This window comes from Numida meleagris, chromosome 23 (genome assembly GCF_002078875.1).
Source record: "Numida meleagris isolate 19003 breed g44 Domestic line chromosome 23, NumMel1.0, whole genome shotgun sequence".
In the NCBI taxonomy this organism is placed as follows: domain Eukaryota; kingdom Metazoa; phylum Chordata; class Aves; order Galliformes; family Numididae; genus Numida; species Numida meleagris.
In genome coordinates, this window is record NC_034431.1 from 2,746,079 (window position 1) to 2,764,053 (window position 17,975).

At 50.3% G+C, this 17,975-nt stretch overlaps 1 protein-coding gene across 9 annotated transcripts in view; it reads right to left on the bottom strand.

Annotated features, from left to right (window-relative positions):
* The window catches only part of B3GAT1 (beta-1,3-glucuronyltransferase 1), a 37,073-nt gene extending 20,624 nt beyond the window's left edge, over nucleotides 1–16,449 (bottom strand). For 4 of the 9 annotated variants that reach the window (XR_002432635.1, XR_002432634.1, XM_021375994.1 and 1 more), the window contains exon 1: nucleotides 10,726–11,195. The gene's annotated coding sequence lies outside the window, so the exon portion shown is untranslated. Of the gene's footprint in view, nucleotides 1–10,725; nucleotides 11,197–16,411 lie in introns of those variants that run through there. The other 5 variants (XM_021375997.1, XM_021375996.1, XM_021375991.1 and 2 more) reach the window with 4 other exon arrangements.

Consider the following 17,975-nt stretch of genomic DNA (forward strand, 5'->3'; position numbering starts at 1 on the left):
CTTTTAATTAGTGAGCTCTTCCACCCACCTCCCCCCCAAAAAATAATCGTGCTTTATTGTAAAAGAGTTATTAATAACCTAATTCTAGTGTGCTAAAGAGGGAAAAAAAGGAAGCCTTGCAAAGCTAGTGAGCTTGCTGGCCCTCTCCCGCTGCAGCAAGCCACCACCACGCACTCCGAAACACATTAAGGAGTTTCATTTCCATCATTTTTCTTCTTTTTTCAGCAGCAAACACTGAAGATCTTAAAGGTGCATTGTACATGCGTGCATCTGTGCTCCCACCCCACAGAGCCACTTCCAACGTGTGCTGCTCATGAGGAGCTGCAGGAGCCTGGCATTGGCTGCTTTGCGTTTTAGAAGCACTAAGAGCAGCCATGCAGGTAATTCAAACCGAAGAGCTTCTGTGCTATACATCGCATGTAAATTCCTGCCTTCTTGCACACCGCCTGCTCACTGCAGACAAGTCCGCAACAAAGGGCCTGCGCTTCCACGCTGCTTCACCCTGCTCTAGAGTCCTCCGTAGCTGAGTGACAAACAATCCAGCACCAGAGCCTGCCCCAACGCTGCAGAAATACATTTCTATCCCAGCAGCAGTGCTTGGAGGGACAGGGCCTTTCATTGACGTTTCCTGCAGCTTTTCACTCCTGTGGCTTTGAGGGACAGAGTCTGCAAAGATGCAGCTGTCTGGTTAGAAGTCAGCCCAAAACTGTAGAAAGCAGAGAAAATCCCCAGCTCCCATCCCCATTAGATGGCTTCTTTAAAGAGATGAGGCACAAATCCTAAGCCCTGCTCAGTGCTGGGGGGGGGGGTTAAACAGCACACAGAGAGACAGCCAGCCTGTGACCTCTGCAAAAGTCACTAATGGGACTGAGGGATTAACATTGATTCTTTCAAGCTACAGTAGGGAAAAGAGGTGGGGGGGGGACCTGGGATGATAAAGCAAACGCCCAGCTACAGTTCAACAGCTTGCAACACAGTCAATCGCTGCTTGCCGTTCTGCAGCCCATTTGTGCAGCCACAAACCTACACAATATTCTCCTTGGAAACAGGAAGGTCATTTTAAAAATACCTCCCTTTGATTTCTCGTCACCGCTGAGATCCAGGAGGGTCTCCTCACCCCATGGTGCCAGCCCAAAGCAAGCACACAGGGCTTCTTCCATGCTGCACCCTTCCTTCTTCCCCTATCTCCTTTCTCCAGAGTAAGCACTGAAGCTTTGCCTGCGCAGGAACCTGCATGCTTGGAGCTGTCAGGATAACGTGGCCCGTCTGCCAGCTGAGAGGCATTTGGAAGGAAAGGATTTCTTTGTGTCTACCAGCAAAACAAACCTGTGTGTCAATCCAATCAACCCACAACCATTCCAACACTGCCCAAGGAGGTAGGATTTGGCTCTCAGTTTGACTCTGAGTGCAGAAGGCAAAGGCTAAATCCACAGTTTGTCCAGCTTCCAATCCAAGCCCAGTTCCGACTCTGGCTTCCCCATGGCTGAGTGATTTTGGCTCACCTGCACTGCAGCTTGCTCTAGGGGTGAGATGAAAATACCTACCTACTTTTGGACAGGAATGGGAAGGCTCAGGTAGCTCACAGGCTAAATAGAGAAACGGCACAAACTCTGATGCCGGAGGTGCTGGCAAAGCACAGCTCTCACCGATCTGATGTGCTGGTATGCATGCCTGGAGAAGGTAATTTATCCTCATTTTACAATCACCCAAAGGCCAAACTCAGCACAGATCTTCTCCACTTAAATGCAGAAGCCAAATAAAAGCTGGGACAGAATTAAGCCAACGGTTTCTCAGCCCACATCAAAGTGAAGAAGCAGCCCCTATGGGAAGACCCATCCTCACAAGTGCCTCTGCTGCTGCCCAGCTCCCCAGCACCACTTGCCAGCCCCTGCCATGTCCGAGAGCATCTCCATCCCTTGTCCAAGCCTGACCTGCCCCCAGAATAGCCAGGACACAGGGAAATATTCCCCATGAACCACAGAGTGTCTCATATCAAGGAGCTCAAATGTGCAAGCAGCTAAAAGCACGCGGGTGTAACCTGACAGAGAGCTGCAGACAGGGATGGCCAGGCAGACTCCTTTGCAGGGCCACACATGCAAGGTGAGGAGTGAGATAAGCTCTTGGTGAGCTCTGAGAAACCGGAGGGTTTTGTAATGGCTGCTCTAAGAATATTGTAATCATGCGGTAATTATGTTGCATGCAAATCAACCAAGCAAATTACATCGTTATTATTACAACCGTCACCAAGCTCATGGCAGGGACAGAGGGGCAGGCCATTCCTTGCCCAAGGACAGAGCAGAGGCAAGAGAGTACCAGCAGGACACAGCACAGACCCACACAATGCTCCCTCCAGGCCATGCCACCCTGGAAGCCTCTTCAAGCAACTCAGACCACAGTGTAGGAAAGCACAGATGTATCTCACTGTGTTAATACTTCGTCAGGTTGATTTTATTTGTTTAATTTATTTTTTAAAAAAGTATCTTTAAGCACAAGTGCAGCCCTTGACATTTGATTGGAACTGTCAGTCTAGCAAATGTCATCACTAAAGATGACTAATCTTCAATAAGGCAAACTTTAACTCTTTGACTGAGTTGAAAATGAGCCAGAGCAGTAACGGGGCCAGAGACAGAGAGGGAGAAATCAGTGATGCCTGCATGCAGGAGGGCTCGGTACTGCACATGGCCATGCTTGGGCCGATCCCAGCCTGAATGGGAACACCACCTCCTCCACAAATACTTTCCCCCATAGAGAAAGGGCTCAGTCCCTGATTGCTGCATTGTCCACAGCTGTTCTGTAACAGGAATGATACAGGCTGGCGGATAAGTTATTAACTTCAGCAGCCAGTCTCTCCCCATTAGAGCAGTATGGTTCAAGATGCCTGGGTGAGACAAAAGGGACTGCCAGGCAGAGCACAGAGCACACAAGACAGAGATGAGAAATAATGTTGGCAGCATTATTAAAAGATAAATTAGAGGAAGAAAGGAGGTGCATGCATGGGGTGAGAGCTTCAGAGGATTGTAACAAATCCTTTGCCACCAGCAGCTTTGCAGCTGTCAAGTTTCCCAAACGGGGAACAGGGCAGTAGCTGGGAGACAGCTCGGGTCCCTGCTCACCACATTTGCACAGGTCCTGCCAGCACAAAGCCCTGCAGGTGCTCGGCAGCAGGTGTGTGGTGTGCTACATGCTCCTACCCAGCACATCTTCACATGATGACGGTGACAATAACCCCGGTATCCTCACCATGCTGTGGCCAGTTCCTCCTCCATGGAAGGTATTTATTGGCAGCTCCCCTCACACAGTTCTTTGTGCTTTATTTATAGGAAGGCGTTATTTATTGCCGTTTTCCCTTTTTTTGAGGCTCAAGGCAAAGAAAGAATTGACACCTCTGGGATCCAGACAGGTCCACCCTGCTGCCAGGATGCAGCCCAGAGCACTTCCATCCTGGCTCCACCTGCCAGGCTCTCTCCTCAGCACTTGTGGCTGTGCCTGCACCAGGAGAATTTCAGAGCTAAGGCAACCCATATCTTTCAGCATCCTGGCTCTTGACACCCACCCTCACCACTCAGATCCCACCCAATCTTTTCAGAGCACCAAATGTTTGCTCCTGCAACTCTTCCCTAGTGGAAATCATGCCTGGAATGAAGCAGAAACTGATAGAGAGAAACAAGTACTTCCAAACCCTAGCAGAAGGGCATTCCAGGAGCTGCACACTCACTGAAAATGAATATGTTAGAGTCATGCCTTGTGGATACACCACTATTATAAGGAAGACAGTGGGAAAATTATTCATTAATAGTGACTTCTGTAGCTCTAATCTCCATAACCAGCTGCCATTCATCCAAGAGGATCAGAGCCCATCCGAATAAACCTTTGAATGTCCCTACAAGCCTGCATCACACAGCCAAAGTCAGGCTCTCTGAGGGGGGAGGAAGGGGGTGCTGCGTCCCTGCAAGAGCTGAGAATAGGAAGGGTGAGCAATTCTTGTGTCTCACCGAGGCTGCAGGGAGCATACATGCAGAGAGTGCCATAAACTGGCTGGCAGCCTTTCAAGGATGGCAGGCCTGTGCCAGATTTCACTTCTGTCTCCCAAATTAGAAGCAAAACATGCCACTAGAAAGGTGAAAGCTGCCTCTCAAGGAAGAGGCTGCTCTCAGTACCACTGCATGGAGCAGCATCTCAAAGCATCCTGCTAATCTGAGCACAGCAATCCCCTCCCAAAGAACCCACAGCTCCCCAGGGTCCAGCAGGACCCTCCCGGACTGCAGCTGACCCCACATGTCCTGCTGCCTCCTTCAGAGACCTGGCCCCCTCCTCTATCTGCCTCTCAGCAATCAACAGGTACATCTAATATTCAGAGGAAATATCAGCTTATTCAGGAGCCAAAATGGGTTCCAGGTATCACATCCAGCCTCTAGCAAAATCCCTCCTGCAAAGCTGCTCTTTTCTCGGCCTGGGCTCAGCAGGGAACAGCACAGTGCTGCTCTCCTGCTTTGATGCCTTTGGAGGGTTTTACAGCTTTGTTACAGCAAGGGACAGGAGTTAACGGCCCTATCAGGCCGCTCCCTCATCATCTGGTTAATGTACCTCGTTAATGGCACAGCACAGCATTGCTCACCTCCTGTACACTCCACAAACTCCAGCCTTTCCCTTGGGCTTGTGGCTGCATCCCTGTGGGGATGGAGGGATGGCAGAGCATGACCCAGAAGCGCTGCAGGGCCAGCAGTGTCTCAGCACAGCTCCAGATTTACCCTCCATGCCACAGTCTGTGGAACTCAAATGGAATAATCACAGATCACCCTACTCTGGTCAGAGCAATGTCATTCCCCAGCACTTGCTGCATTTTGCTCTCTCCTTTACAGGTAGTGGGTCTCCTGCAAGGACTTTCCTTCACAGACTCCGGTGAGTACAGTCCTGGCCCTCACAGGGCCACCTGTGTTAACAGAAATGTGTCAGTATACATTTCTTCTTCAGCTTTAGAAGCTGCTAAGCAGATGGAACAACAAAGCTAGGAGCATAGCCAGCATGCCTCAGCGTCCCGCTGGTATTTATGGAGCAGCCCAGGGGATGTGGGAGGTGGCCCAGGCACCCACTCCTCTCTCACTTCATGTTTTCTGCTCCAGGGCAGTGCCACTGGTGCAGCTCTGCTCCTCTCCCGCACACAGAAGCATCTCAGCTCTTGCTTTGAAACACCAATGGGAGACAAGAGTAGGGCTATTCAAAACTACAGCCTGTCAGAAGTGGGATCCTTCTCCTCCTGGTGGTGATAAGAGTTGGGCTTTTTATTCACCAAGACCAGGAGTGGGACCTGAATCATGCTGACATTATGTTGTCATAATGCTGGAAGTATTATAAATGCTCTGCTTGCCAGACAAATCCTGGAGCAGGCTTCCAAATCCCCTCAAAATCCCCACTTGCCTCTCTACATTCATCCATTCATGAAATCCAGAGCAGAGCCTCAGCATCCATCCATTTGCTTTTGGTCTCATTCCAGCTGAATGGAAGCTGGGGGGGGGAACAGGCAGAGTGGAGATCTTTCTTCTGAATTAGCCTTCCTTGTCTTCCAGGTGCCAAATCTGGCAAAGGGACTGTGCCAGGGCATTTTGGAAAGCAGCTGAGACATGCTTGTCCACTGTCACAAAGCAAAACATGTCTCATCCCCCGTGACCAGAGCAAGCTGCAGCACTGGTGAGACTGGGGTCCTGTCCCCCTCCACACTATTCATGGGGCTGGAGAGTCATCTGGGTGCAGATTGGGCACTGCAGCCATGGACATGCAGCTCCAGACAAATTCCCACTGTCCACATCTCTACTCTACAGCTGAATCTATGTAAGCTGACATCAGTAAGCAAAGGGATTCCCACCTTTCTGCAGTCACCACTCTCTGCGCCACAGCTCACAGTTCCCAGTCTACTGGGCTTTGACGGGGTTCCCAGACAGCAGACAGTGCAGAAGAGCAATTGCCTCTGACAACCCAACCCACCGGTCAGGAGTGCACCAGGCAGGAATGGAAGGAGGGAGTCCGAGCTCTGCTTCCCTCACTGTGAGAGCTGTGCACCAGCTGCTGTTATTTCAGAGAGGATGACCAGTCTCCAGGAGACGTCGCAGAAGGAACTCAGGGACCAACAGAGATCTATCTTCAGTGGGCTCCACAGTGCACGCACGCCTTTGCAACAGCCTGGAGCTGGATGGAGAGTATTCTCAGTCATGTTGCAAAGCTGTAAATCACTTCCTCAGAGATGTCAGAGCTGGGGGCTTGTATGTATTTATAAAGATTTGTCCGCTCTAATTGGCAGAATTTCTTCTCTGGACTCCCATATCTCTGCCAGGAGACTCTCAGTGTGATCACAGTCACCTTTTCTTGTCAGCATCTAGCTCCCCTTCCACCAACAACCATTTCCTCTGCTTACTTACACGCTGTGCTTCAGATGCACTCAGCACCAAGGAGCAGCAAACCACGTCTTGGGAGCTAACAATAAATAGCGCTGCAGGCAGCGTATGGGCTGGAGCTAGGCCAGCAGTGACCGATGAATCCATGCACCCTTTGAGTGCTGAAATATCACCTGCGTTACAGAACAGCACAAGAAGCCTTGCACAGAAGGTTAGCTCCTCTCCTGTCTTGAGGGAAAACAGCTCTGATCCAGGCAGGAAGGGGATCTTGAGCATTTCCTATTTATTCTGCTGTCACTGCCAAGAATATCACACTGTGCTCCCCATGGATCATCCGGATGGGATGCTGAGTACCACTGCAGCTGGCAAATTGCTTAAGGGCTCCATGGTGCCGGGGCAGGGCCAGAAGCATGCAGGGTGTGGGAGAGCACACACCTCTATACAAAGGCAGGATGGAAAACACCAGCGTGCAAAGCTGCATGTGGGAGCATGCTCCAGTCACAGGGTATATACGCTGCACATCAGTCATTTTTATGAGCCTGTGAGAAAGTGCAAATTCCACTCGTACAAATAAGATATCACAGACAGAAGGACACAGATTAGCATGCCTACAGCTCGGGGACAGAGCCATAGCAGTGCACAGCTGGGCTCTGCTCCCCAGCACAGAGAACTGTTTGCCTTCAGTTCTCCCATCTCTCAGCTCCCTGGAGGTGCGGAGCTCCCATCAGAAAATGTAGGAGGATATGTTCAATAGTGAGTAATATGCTGTGTTACTTAGAGTACTTGGGGGCGGTCCACGTGTCTAATCAGGATATTAAGATTAATTATGAGCCACACCTTGTGATCTTCACTCAGCAAGGCCCTTATTAGCTTCAGGAAGGTGAATCCAGCCCTGACATCAGCTTGCTGACCCAAATAAGCAGTAGGGGTTGGCAGGAGAAAAATGGAGAATCCATCCTCACTCTTCAAGCCTTGCAGCTGGCAAAGGCCACCCCCTCTTGCCACCAGAGAAACAAATCACTAGTAGTTTCCCAGTTCAGGACCTCCTCAAATAAAACAAAGGACAACTCAGGACAGAGAATGAGGACCCATGAAAAAGATATTGCAGAGGCCCCTTCTGATGACATTGCTTCCAGAAGATGCTTTGCCTTAGAGTGGGTTGAAGCCACACCAGATGCACCTCCAGCCATGTGCCCAAACAAAAAATACAGCTGAGGCCCACCCAGCTTTTCAAGACTGCTGCATGGCACTTTACAATGGAGAGCTGTAAAAAAAAAGTGTGGGGTGAGAAAGCCACAAAGGGCAAGAACCCCAAGAAAGATGCTGACCCAGGTCTGCTGCATCCCAGGGAGTCAGAGACATGAAGCAGATCTGGAACCCAGGCAGCCTCTCATGCTGCTCATCCCTGCAAGACAAAAATGCAGAGTGACGCAGAACAGCCCAGCACCACATCCTCTCTTCCTGTGCATTCACATCAGCCCACCAGATTTTGTTTGAAGAATGAAGTGCTTTTGCACAACTTTCTTGAGCTGGCAGCAGTGAAACAAGGAAAGAGAGAGCAAAGGTACTGCAAAGGGCAGGTTTGCATGAAACACTAGAAAAAGAATCGCAACATTTGCCCTTATATCCCTTAAAAGACAGTGCTTTTCACTTCCCAAGACTTCCACTGCTGCAGTGTGAGAGTGCTGGAGAAAATTCAAAGGGCAGATGTACTGCTTTCCCTTCAGAAAGCATTATTGTGATGCTGAGCAGCCAGCTTTGCACAAGTGGGATGTGTGCGCACACTTAGCGACTGGAAGGTTTCTTGGTCAGCTCAGGCCAGATCTCCCTGTTAGGGAAATTATTTGCTAGAAATCAGCTGCATTAGTGGGTGATCTGACACAACCCTACACACCAGTGGCACTCATGGCTCTTCTCACCTCAGAGCATGTACAACTGCAGAGCAAAACCCAGAAAAACATAGAAAGAATGCAGGTCAGGGGAGGAGAGAGAAAATCCTGGCACCGCTGGAGCTGAGACACTGCCCTGATGAGGACAATGCCACAGGAGAACAGAACCGTAGACCCCAGCAGCATTGTACCGGGCATGTGACACATCCAAGGTGACAGTCCTGTCCCTGGCTTTGGGCACCGTTCCCCCTTCGCAGGATGGCATTCACTCTCCACTTTGAGCCACCTTGATGGGTCAGGAAGCATTGAGATGCCAATTAACACTCGTGAAAGTTCTTCTCTGTGCCAACATACGCATGTAGAGGGAGACCTTTCCTTTGGATGCCCTCACAGAGAACAGAAAAGACACGAGGCTTGCATCCCATCTCCTGCACCTTCCTTGGGTCAGCCCAGTTTAGAAGCAGCAGCTCTCATTAGAGCAGTTACCACCCTGCTACTGACCCCAGGTTCCCAGTGCTATGCCAGAGAGCTGAGTGCTTCACCAGGAATGCCTATGGGGAGACAGGAGGGATTCAGAACTCAGCTGCATGAGATGGGAAAGCACTCACAGCCAGCATCACTGATTGCATTTCTTCCCTCTCTCACACACCCCAACATATTCAAGCAGAAGAACAAAAATATTGCTCAGATACCTTCCCCTTCTCGCAGCCTCCACTGCCCTGCCAGCTTTGCCCACTTCCAAGGCTCTTGGCCCATATCACAGACTTAGCCCTTCTGACATAATATCCTTCCTTTTCACAGCCTTATTACTCCATCCCCTCTTCAGAACATCTTCCCCCTTCCTCAGTGCTTTGAAACCGATACAGAGAAAAGTTCAGTGCTACAGAAAGTTATTTTACCTTTTTCCCTTGCACCTCCATTTTCTCCCACCTTTTCCACCCCGACCGCGTCAGGTTACCCAAGCAATCCCAACCATCATCTCAAAACACATCTTGGTCAATTCATTCCCATCAGAGATATGCATATAGGGAAGCACTCATGACACAAATAAGGCAGCAAGATGCACCTCAGTGGCTCAGGAGAATGTCCTCACATAAGCAAGCATTACTCAGAACAAAAGGATGGCTGGAAGCTCCACTCCACATTTCCACAGCTCATCTTCCGTACTGATAGGCATGCACACACACAACCCCAGCTGTTTTTACAAGTTGGTGTCACCTCGCTGTAGATGTCAGACAATCACACAAGACCTATGAACAGACTGCATAGCCTCTGAGTCCATAGCAAACATCGGGCCGTGAGCTCCTTACAGGTGTATACAAGCTCTTAAGTCAATTGATGGCTCATCAGGGCTCGTGACTTTCTGCACTGTGCGCACATGATCTGTGACACGTCGCTAGCAAAGTAAAGCAAATTCCTCCTAACCCTGTGCCAAGCTGAAGACCCCTCAAGAAGCCCCCAGCGGTGTGTGAGGGCTGGAATGAAGTGGGTATGGGCTCTGCAGCTGGAGACATCAGGACCTCCTCCGTGCTTTCCCAAACAACATCTGGGCTGAGCCACCTCCCAACGCAATTTGAAATTGTGCTTTCTGTTCTGGCTGAGAGAAATGAGGACTTTCAGGGTCACAGATCCAGGAATTATGTCAGAGAGAGGCTCAGCAGGGAAAAGGAAAGCGTCATTTGTGGACTGCTTCATTGATCGCTATGGGCTTTCTGCCTGTTAATCACTATTTCTCATCCCAGTCCACTCCCACAACATAACATGATACGGAGATCACTCCTCAGCTGGCAAGGCATTGCACAGCCATCTCCTCTTCCTCCATAAGATAGCACTTGGAAAGCTCTTCCCCTTAAGCAGCCTCAAAGTTGGCTCTCACCACTGCTGGCACAAATGAAAGAGATTTCAGTTCCCCCTCCTCCTAAATCCCTCCTCTTTCTGTTGCAAAGAAAAGGTAGAGAATGACCCAGGGAAGAGAAAAGCAACACTCTGATCACCTCCCTCCTGTCACTCTGCAGGGTGCGCGGGTGGGCTGTGGGGGGCACAGGGCCATTGAAGTCCCCACGCAGATCCCAGAGAGCCACATGCAAGCCCACGAGGGGAGCCCCAGAGCAGGTGCAGGGCTGGGAGGGCAAGGCTGGGAGCACAGTGCTCCTGGAGGCGAGACATGGGCATTTTTTCCCAGCCAGCCTTCCCCAGGCAAGGCAGCCTGGCATCCTAAGGCACCCAGCCTGAGAAAGGGAGGCTAAGTGATCCCCAGCACTGCAGCCCCGAAGACCCCTTCTGCATCCTCTAAATACACTGAAAGAGGTAGAAAAATTGCTTGGAGTCTTTCTAGCATCCTCCCACTCCCTGCCCGCTGCATGCACACATACACACACCCAGCCCTGTGCATAAAGGATCTCTGTCCTGCTCAGCTCAGCCATGCAATGTCTGCAAGAGGCAAGAGTTACCTTATTCCCACAGCCTGAACCGCCTTCTCTCTCCATCGTGGCTGGGAGGCTGCTCCCATTCATGCTTTAATCCCTGTGAACAGAGGCACGATTCAAAGCAGCTGTTCACCCACTGGAGTGGGCTCCCCCCAGCAGCCTCCTCCTCCTTCTCTCCTCCCTTTTTCCTTGTTTGTTGGGTCCGGATTTTTTTTTTCCCCCCAATGTATTCTTTCTTAATCCAGGCAGCAACAAAAACACTCCATCACATCTCTGCCTCTCCGTTTCACTCTCAAAGAAACATCAGGGGAGAGCTCCTTCCTCCTCCGTGGACCATCAGTGCTCCAGGTCTGCCTCTCTGCAGCGTGGCGGTAAGGGAAGGAAAGAATGAGAAAGGGAGGGAGGGAGCGTGCAAACAGGGAGGAGGAGGAGGCGGCGGCCAACGGGATGCGGGAGGAAGGAGCCAGAGCGTGGCAGACTGCTTTGTATCCAGAGCAGTGCCGACGGCCCCCTCCCTCCCCCCGGCCAGGGGAGGACTTGCGCTGCTAATGGTCTGTACCAATTTATTCCACTTAGGCAGGGGCACTTCTCCCTACGACGGGAGGAAAAGCCACAGAAGGCTCTGAGATGGCCCCTTAAGGAATTGGTTGCTGCTCTCCTCACTCCACGGCATCACCCACTGAGTTTTCAGCCACAGGCTAGGGGAGATGCTCTCCCAGCTCAGCAGCAATAGGGAAGCATGAGGCTGGAAGAGATGGGTGCAAGGGACTGGTACTGCTGGTAAGTAGGCTCAGCACCATTTCGAGACAGAGCAGTGACCTTATGCTAGATGGAAAGCAAGGTTCTCAGGAAGGCAGGCTGAGCTCTGCTCCGCTTCACGCAGCACCCTCCATGCCTTGTAGTGCATGAACCTGGACTGATGGCTCCCAGGCTGAGTCCACTTGGGCTCTGCAACCAGCAGGCCATGCTCCTTAGATGTTACACAACTCTCCTTTTATTTAGCACCATTCTTTCCACACCCCCAAATCTGAGGACAATTGCACCAAGCACAGGGGGAAGACAGGACACTTCTGTGACCCATGACAGTGCAGAAGGACCTTAGGGACACTCCTTCCCTCCACTGGGGCCACTTGGAGAAGTAAGAGCTTGAAGGGCTCAGGGACCAGAATAAGATCTTATCTCTTGATACTGCCCTTTAACAGTTAACCCAGGGAGGGCTGACTCATGCTCAGCAGCAGATTTCTCTGAGATGGCTGAACACCATAGTACATATGCCTCAAAATGCCACACTCACAGCTAGGCACTTTTTCCACAAGCCAACAACCAGCCCTGAGGTTGGGGGTGAATTACTTCTTGCTGCCCTGCCACTGCTGCCTGCCCACCTGCTTCCAGCCCACACCACACTCCACCATCACCTCCTGGCTACCAGTCCCACAGTGGATGTGCACAGACCTACAGCTGCAGCTGCTGCCTTGCTGCTCCCTCTTCCCAGTCTGGCAAGGTTACAGTGCCATGGTAACACATAGGTATAGAGAGAACTGCTTGCACTTTACCAAAAGGGAGCAACAAAAATAAAATGCCTTCAAGTTCCTGCAAAAAGCATCAGTACCCAGAGGGTTGAGTTTTGTATTGTGGAACAGACTCAGATTTTCACCAGTTGTTCCCATCACTTCCACCAGGCTTTCATTTTGGGGTACCAAAAGGGCTGCCAGGGCACAGGGATGTCTCCTGGCCAGCTGCAGGCCAGTGGTGAAGTGCTGGAGATGGAGGGTGATGCTTAGAATGAAGGTGCTGTGCAGCAGCCCCTCCTCTCACGCTACACCTGCTCCGCAGATGAGTAGGAAAGAGCCCTGGGATGGCCGATCCAGAATCCTTCACCAGGGAGAGAACGCACAGAGGACTGCCACCATGCGCCTTCTGCTCAGCCACATCCTCTGCAAAATGAGCCAGCTCCCGAAATCAAAGAGAATGCAGCGTTTTTGTGTCCTTGGGCTCATTTTCTGCAAGGTACCTGGGGAGACATCAGCTCCAAAGACAATTTGCCTCGGAATTTTGTGCCAATTCAGCTAGTACTAAGGGTTTCACTGAGCTCTATGTCTATTAAAAATGCATAATGTCCGCTTATATCAAAGGGCAGATTCAGACCCAATGCTTTTCCAGCATGTCCCTGGCTTGCTGCTGGTGTGGCATGCGGGAGATGGATGAGCAGGAGCTGTCCCTGGAGGCCTATATTGAGAGACCAGAAAGGGCATCGCCACTGACTGTTTCAGGGCTGGGAGAGAGAGGAGAAAACAAGGGAGAAGTGACATAAAAGCACTCCTGTCACACAACCTAAACACATAAAAACTCAGGGAGGAAAGAGAGGAGATGTGCTGCACCTGAGATTTATAAAAATTATGGGTGAGCAGTAACATTGCAGGTTCAGCTCTGCATCAGTGTCTCCAAAGACTCACAAAGGTGAAAGGAACCGGGAAAAGTGTTGAAGAAGCTCAGGAGGGACACAGACACGTACAGAGACATTGCTGTGTCCCTCCCCTGCCCCTGGCCTGCAAATTACAGCACTCAGAGCTCCTTTTTGTGATCAGAACAGCAGAACGACGGTGCAGAGCGCCTGCTCTGACATTTTCCAAGGTTGTCCCTTTGAACTTTAGCATACCAACTTGTTTGCATGCTGGGTATGGAGCATGCCACATTACCAGAGTCAGTTTCCAGGGGAGGGCTGAAGGAGAGGCTCAGCAACCCTCCCGCTGGGTCTTGGAGCAGGAGTAAGGTGGTTGTTCGCTGGAAATCAGAATGCTTCAGAGGAGGTGAATCTAAACCATACAGCTCCACCACTGACAGCAGCGAATATAAACAGAGCAGTATTTTCCTGCTCCCTCCCCCTTCTTATTATAGCACAAATACCCCGAGTAAAATACATACACAGCAATCCACTATAAAAGCAAAACAAAGCCCCAAGTGTGTGCACACACACACGCACACACACATAGATATTCTTCTGGAGAATGCAGCGTATATTCAATACCTTAAATGTCATTTTTTAAATATTAATGCTGTGCTTCTGGCTAGGTTTATGTAAGGTTTGTTACCATAGGATTGGAGGCACAACAAAGCCCAGGCTCGGCGCTGCAGCCTGGCGTGCTCTGCCTGCCCTGCAGTGTCCCATCTCCCCTGCAGACCCCAAAGCCTTGGTGCTGGGGTGGGTACAATCCCACCAGGCTGTTTTCCTGGGAGGGGGCAGAGCTGCAGTCCCTTTCCCCCCTCGCCATCTGGCACTGTCAGGAGCATCTCTGCTCGGAGCTGCAGCCAGGCACAAACACGAGCGGATGCCTCTCTCCGGCTGCACAATAACCTCATTAGCCGAGGCAGCACAGGGCAAAGGGAAGAGCACAAGGGCAAATGCTCAGCAAATAGCAGCGTACAGCTCAGCAGATGATCAGCGCCAGGCTGCTGGGACAGAGCATTACAGCAGCCAGAGAAACACCAGGGCTGAGGAACGGTGACCTATGGATGAGGAAAGAGATGGGCCACCCCTGTCCAAAGACACTAGGAAGGGAGGCCCTCATTTGAAAACCCTTCTTCAAGGAAGAGCAGTAGCTGCTCACAACCACAACTCCAATTTACCACTAATGTTAGCTCTACATGCAATATATCCTTCAACCTATTTAAGCCGCTCCTTTTAGGAACCCCTGCCTGTTCCACTCAATCCCTGGAACAGATCTTAGTTCTTCCTTTGGTGTGAGCTGGGCACAAAGATCCACCAGCAAGCACCTGCTATCCCAGTTACTCCCTGGGGGCCAGGCAGAGGCCAATGGGTTTTCAAGCAGAGGATAAGCTTCTTATGGAAGAGAGCCACACGTTCTGCTATTTGCACAGACCACTTCCAATACATGATGCAACTGCCCATGTCTTAGCTGCTCTACAAAGAGTGATTTCAGCCCTTTAGTCTGTTGGGCTTCAGTGGGGGGAAATCAGCAGATAATTCTGTGACAAATCTGCCCTGGAGCCAAGGCTTCTTTTTCTTCTAGTAAATGTACAGAAAGCAAAAATAAAAGCTGTCATCCCCTCCAAGATCTCCTTACTTTTCTTCTAGGAAGTCTGTTTCACAGCCTTCACCTACACAAGCCGTCAGAGATGCTTCCTCATCACTGAGCATGACTTCTGCAGCCTGGGGTGAGCAGCTGGAGGTGCAGGCTGGGCACCAGCTCACAGCCTGCAGACACACACAAGAGATAAGGCACCTGCAGAGGGCTTTGGAAAGTGGACAACCTGATATGAGTGAAAGGGCTGCTGGAAGAAAACCCCTCTCTGACCATAAAACGGCTGTAGGACACCCTATGGCCCATCGTAACCTTTATGATGAGACAAGGATATACTTTCCTCCCTGGCAGTACTGCCTGTCAGGAGCTCTTTCACCTCCTTGAGTCTATGTGCACACATGGAGGACACACGCACATCCCAGCTGCTGAAGCAGAGTACCCTTGGGATGCTTCACAGATATGCAAGTCCCACAGTTAGGAGAGGGTCAGAGCAAAAAGCCGCAATGACGTATCAGCAGGTGGTGCTCTCCCCTTCAAATCTTCAAACAAGTTCAGTCCAAGCCTAGCACTTCACCACCAGTGTTTCCTCCTGCAGAGAGACCTCAGCCTGAAGCACGACCCCAGATGAGAGCCAGGCATCAGCTCGGAGCCCGGGGAAGGAGAGGCACAGCCGCACCGAACTCCCCGCAGGCAGCGCTGCTTCTTGACAGCTTGGAAGTAGCTTCACAGCCTAAAGACCCATTGTAGGTAAATCTGACTCTGGGGAGCACCAAAGAGGAAATGGTTTAACACATTGCTGGGAGTTGGCAGGAGTGATTCAATAACCCCTGGGCTCCTTGTCCAGCTGCAGCCTTTCTCCGATTGTTGCTTTGGCCAGAATCCAAAGCAGAGATTGTTCAGAGACCATTGCACCCCAGACAGCACTCAATCACATCCAACCAAACTGTCCTCAGAGGGATTTTAATTCATTGGGAAGCACCCACTTAGCAAACAAACAGAAGCAGTGATCCAGCTCTCTCCATGCTGCTCTGTAATTAAGTTCTGCCTCCCAAACCTCCACCTAAGGCTCCACACAGGTCAGAGACTTAGCTTTGCTCTAGGTACCACAGCTAGAGATCACAGACAGGAGAGAAAGCAAGAACACAAGTACAGGGTTGGGATTCCCACTAGGTCTCTTGATGTGATGAGAGACGAGCCCAAGTGGGGATTTTTAGATGACATGTCAAAGGCCCTTCATGATTTTAGGGGCCAGGAGACCTACAAGCAAGTCCAAGCAAATGGCCTGCAAAACACTGGAGCTGTGCTGTTAAAACGAGCTCTGTCCCTTTTTCTGCTCTGTTGTCCCTACATTTTCTACCACTGATTTGCCAGGCAAGTTAGGATCTTATTAAAAGAAAACTTCCTTCAGGAACAGCTTGTGACACTCTGGGATTGCAACACAATGAACTGATAAAGCAAAACATTGAAGTGCATAAATAATCATAATATAATACCCTACACAACCCAAAAATCACACAAGCAATTTCAACTATTTTTCTGTGTCTTGTTACAACGCAATGAAAAGTACAGCAATAATAGCAGGGTGGCAAAAACCCAGACTACAACAAATGAGAACAAGCCCCAGTACAGCAGCCATAGACAGAGAAACAAAAAAAAGAAAGTCTGCTTACCTTCAGAAGGCCTCAAGTAGGCAGGGATCTCCACCAAGATCTCTTTGCCTCCACTGCCAACCCTTAAATGAAGTCTGGGAAGGGGGGATCCTGGCTCCACCCCTTCGGGTCACCCAGGTGCTTTGCATGCACCTGAGCTCCCCTGGGCTGGCCCTGCCTTTCCACCAGGTGCTCAATCACTGCTTCAAGCTGTGACTTAGCATTTCCGTTACACCTGTTTATAAATACTCATTTCAGAGCTCTTTTAAACCAACAGAGCCTCCTAAGGCATTGCTCCAAAAGCACAAGAACTCCATGAAGAGCACAAACCCATGTGCAGCCCCTTGTCAGCAGCACAGTCCTGCTGTTTCTTGTACCCAAATGCAGAGGATGAGAGTGCAGCACCAAAGCACGAGCAGCAAACATCTCCCACACATGTCCCTGCCATATGCCCCATCCCTGCTAGCCACCTCCGTCTCCAAACAGTTCTGTGACAACACTGGAATCACGTCACTGGCTCTGGGTTCACTCAGTTGTCACGAAGTGCAGTGGCTTGGTTCTATAAAAAAACGGTTGTGTTCCTTTCTGGGGAAGAAAAATTAATATGCAAATGCAGTGATAAATTCTCTGATGTGCACATTTATGTTTTTATCATGTAGTTAATCAGAAAACAGTAGGTTCAGTTTAGATACAGCTCCACGCTTTGCCTCTATAATCCGAATCCCAGAAGGGCCTTATAAAACCATAATCTGCAATGCAAAATTGCAAAGCATATGGGAGTGTCTATAGATTTTCCAAATCACCTGTGCCCTAATTTAATATGAATAACAATTAGTTTACTCTTATCAGTTAATTGTGCCCCTTGTGGATTCAGCAACACTGCATCTCGTCACCAAACGCCTTTGTCTGAGCAAACTTTAATTACACTTCCTCGCTGGGCCCAGTCGTACTCGCAGCTTCGGCAACAAAGGTGAAACTGCTGTTAAATAACAAGCCACCACTGCTGCCAGTAGGGGAATGGAGTATGCTGCTTTCTGATGGAATCAGAGAAGGACACAAAAGCAGCTTGGTTAATAGCATGGAGCCCCACAGCATCAGGATAAGCAGCATGAGGACTTTCTCCAGCCCCAGACAGCTCTCTTCCAGTGCCTCTGCTCCCGCTGCCCCAAAAAGGAGATGTGCACCCTGGGCACCAGCAGCAGAAGGAGATGGCTTCATTTCACCTCCAGTGCTGGGAATACGCAGCTGAGGCACTGGGGCCCTATTTCCAGCTCAGCTGTTGCCTCGAAGTGATCCTGTGCAAGACACTGACCTCGGAGCCTGCTTCCTCGCACATTTGAACGGCAACAACATTGTCACTGATAAAGCTGATGGGCTATGAATGCGCATTCACTCAATGCTTTGACATCAATCCCGCAATTAAAATACTGCTAATGCAACAGTAAGCACTGCAACCTTATCTATTGGCATTGGACATGCCTTTTCCTTTCAAGGCCCAGAAGTCCCCTTGTGAATCATACAAAAAATACAGATTGAGGATGACTGTGTTTCTACTTCCATTTCAAACACGGCAGGGTTTTGCATA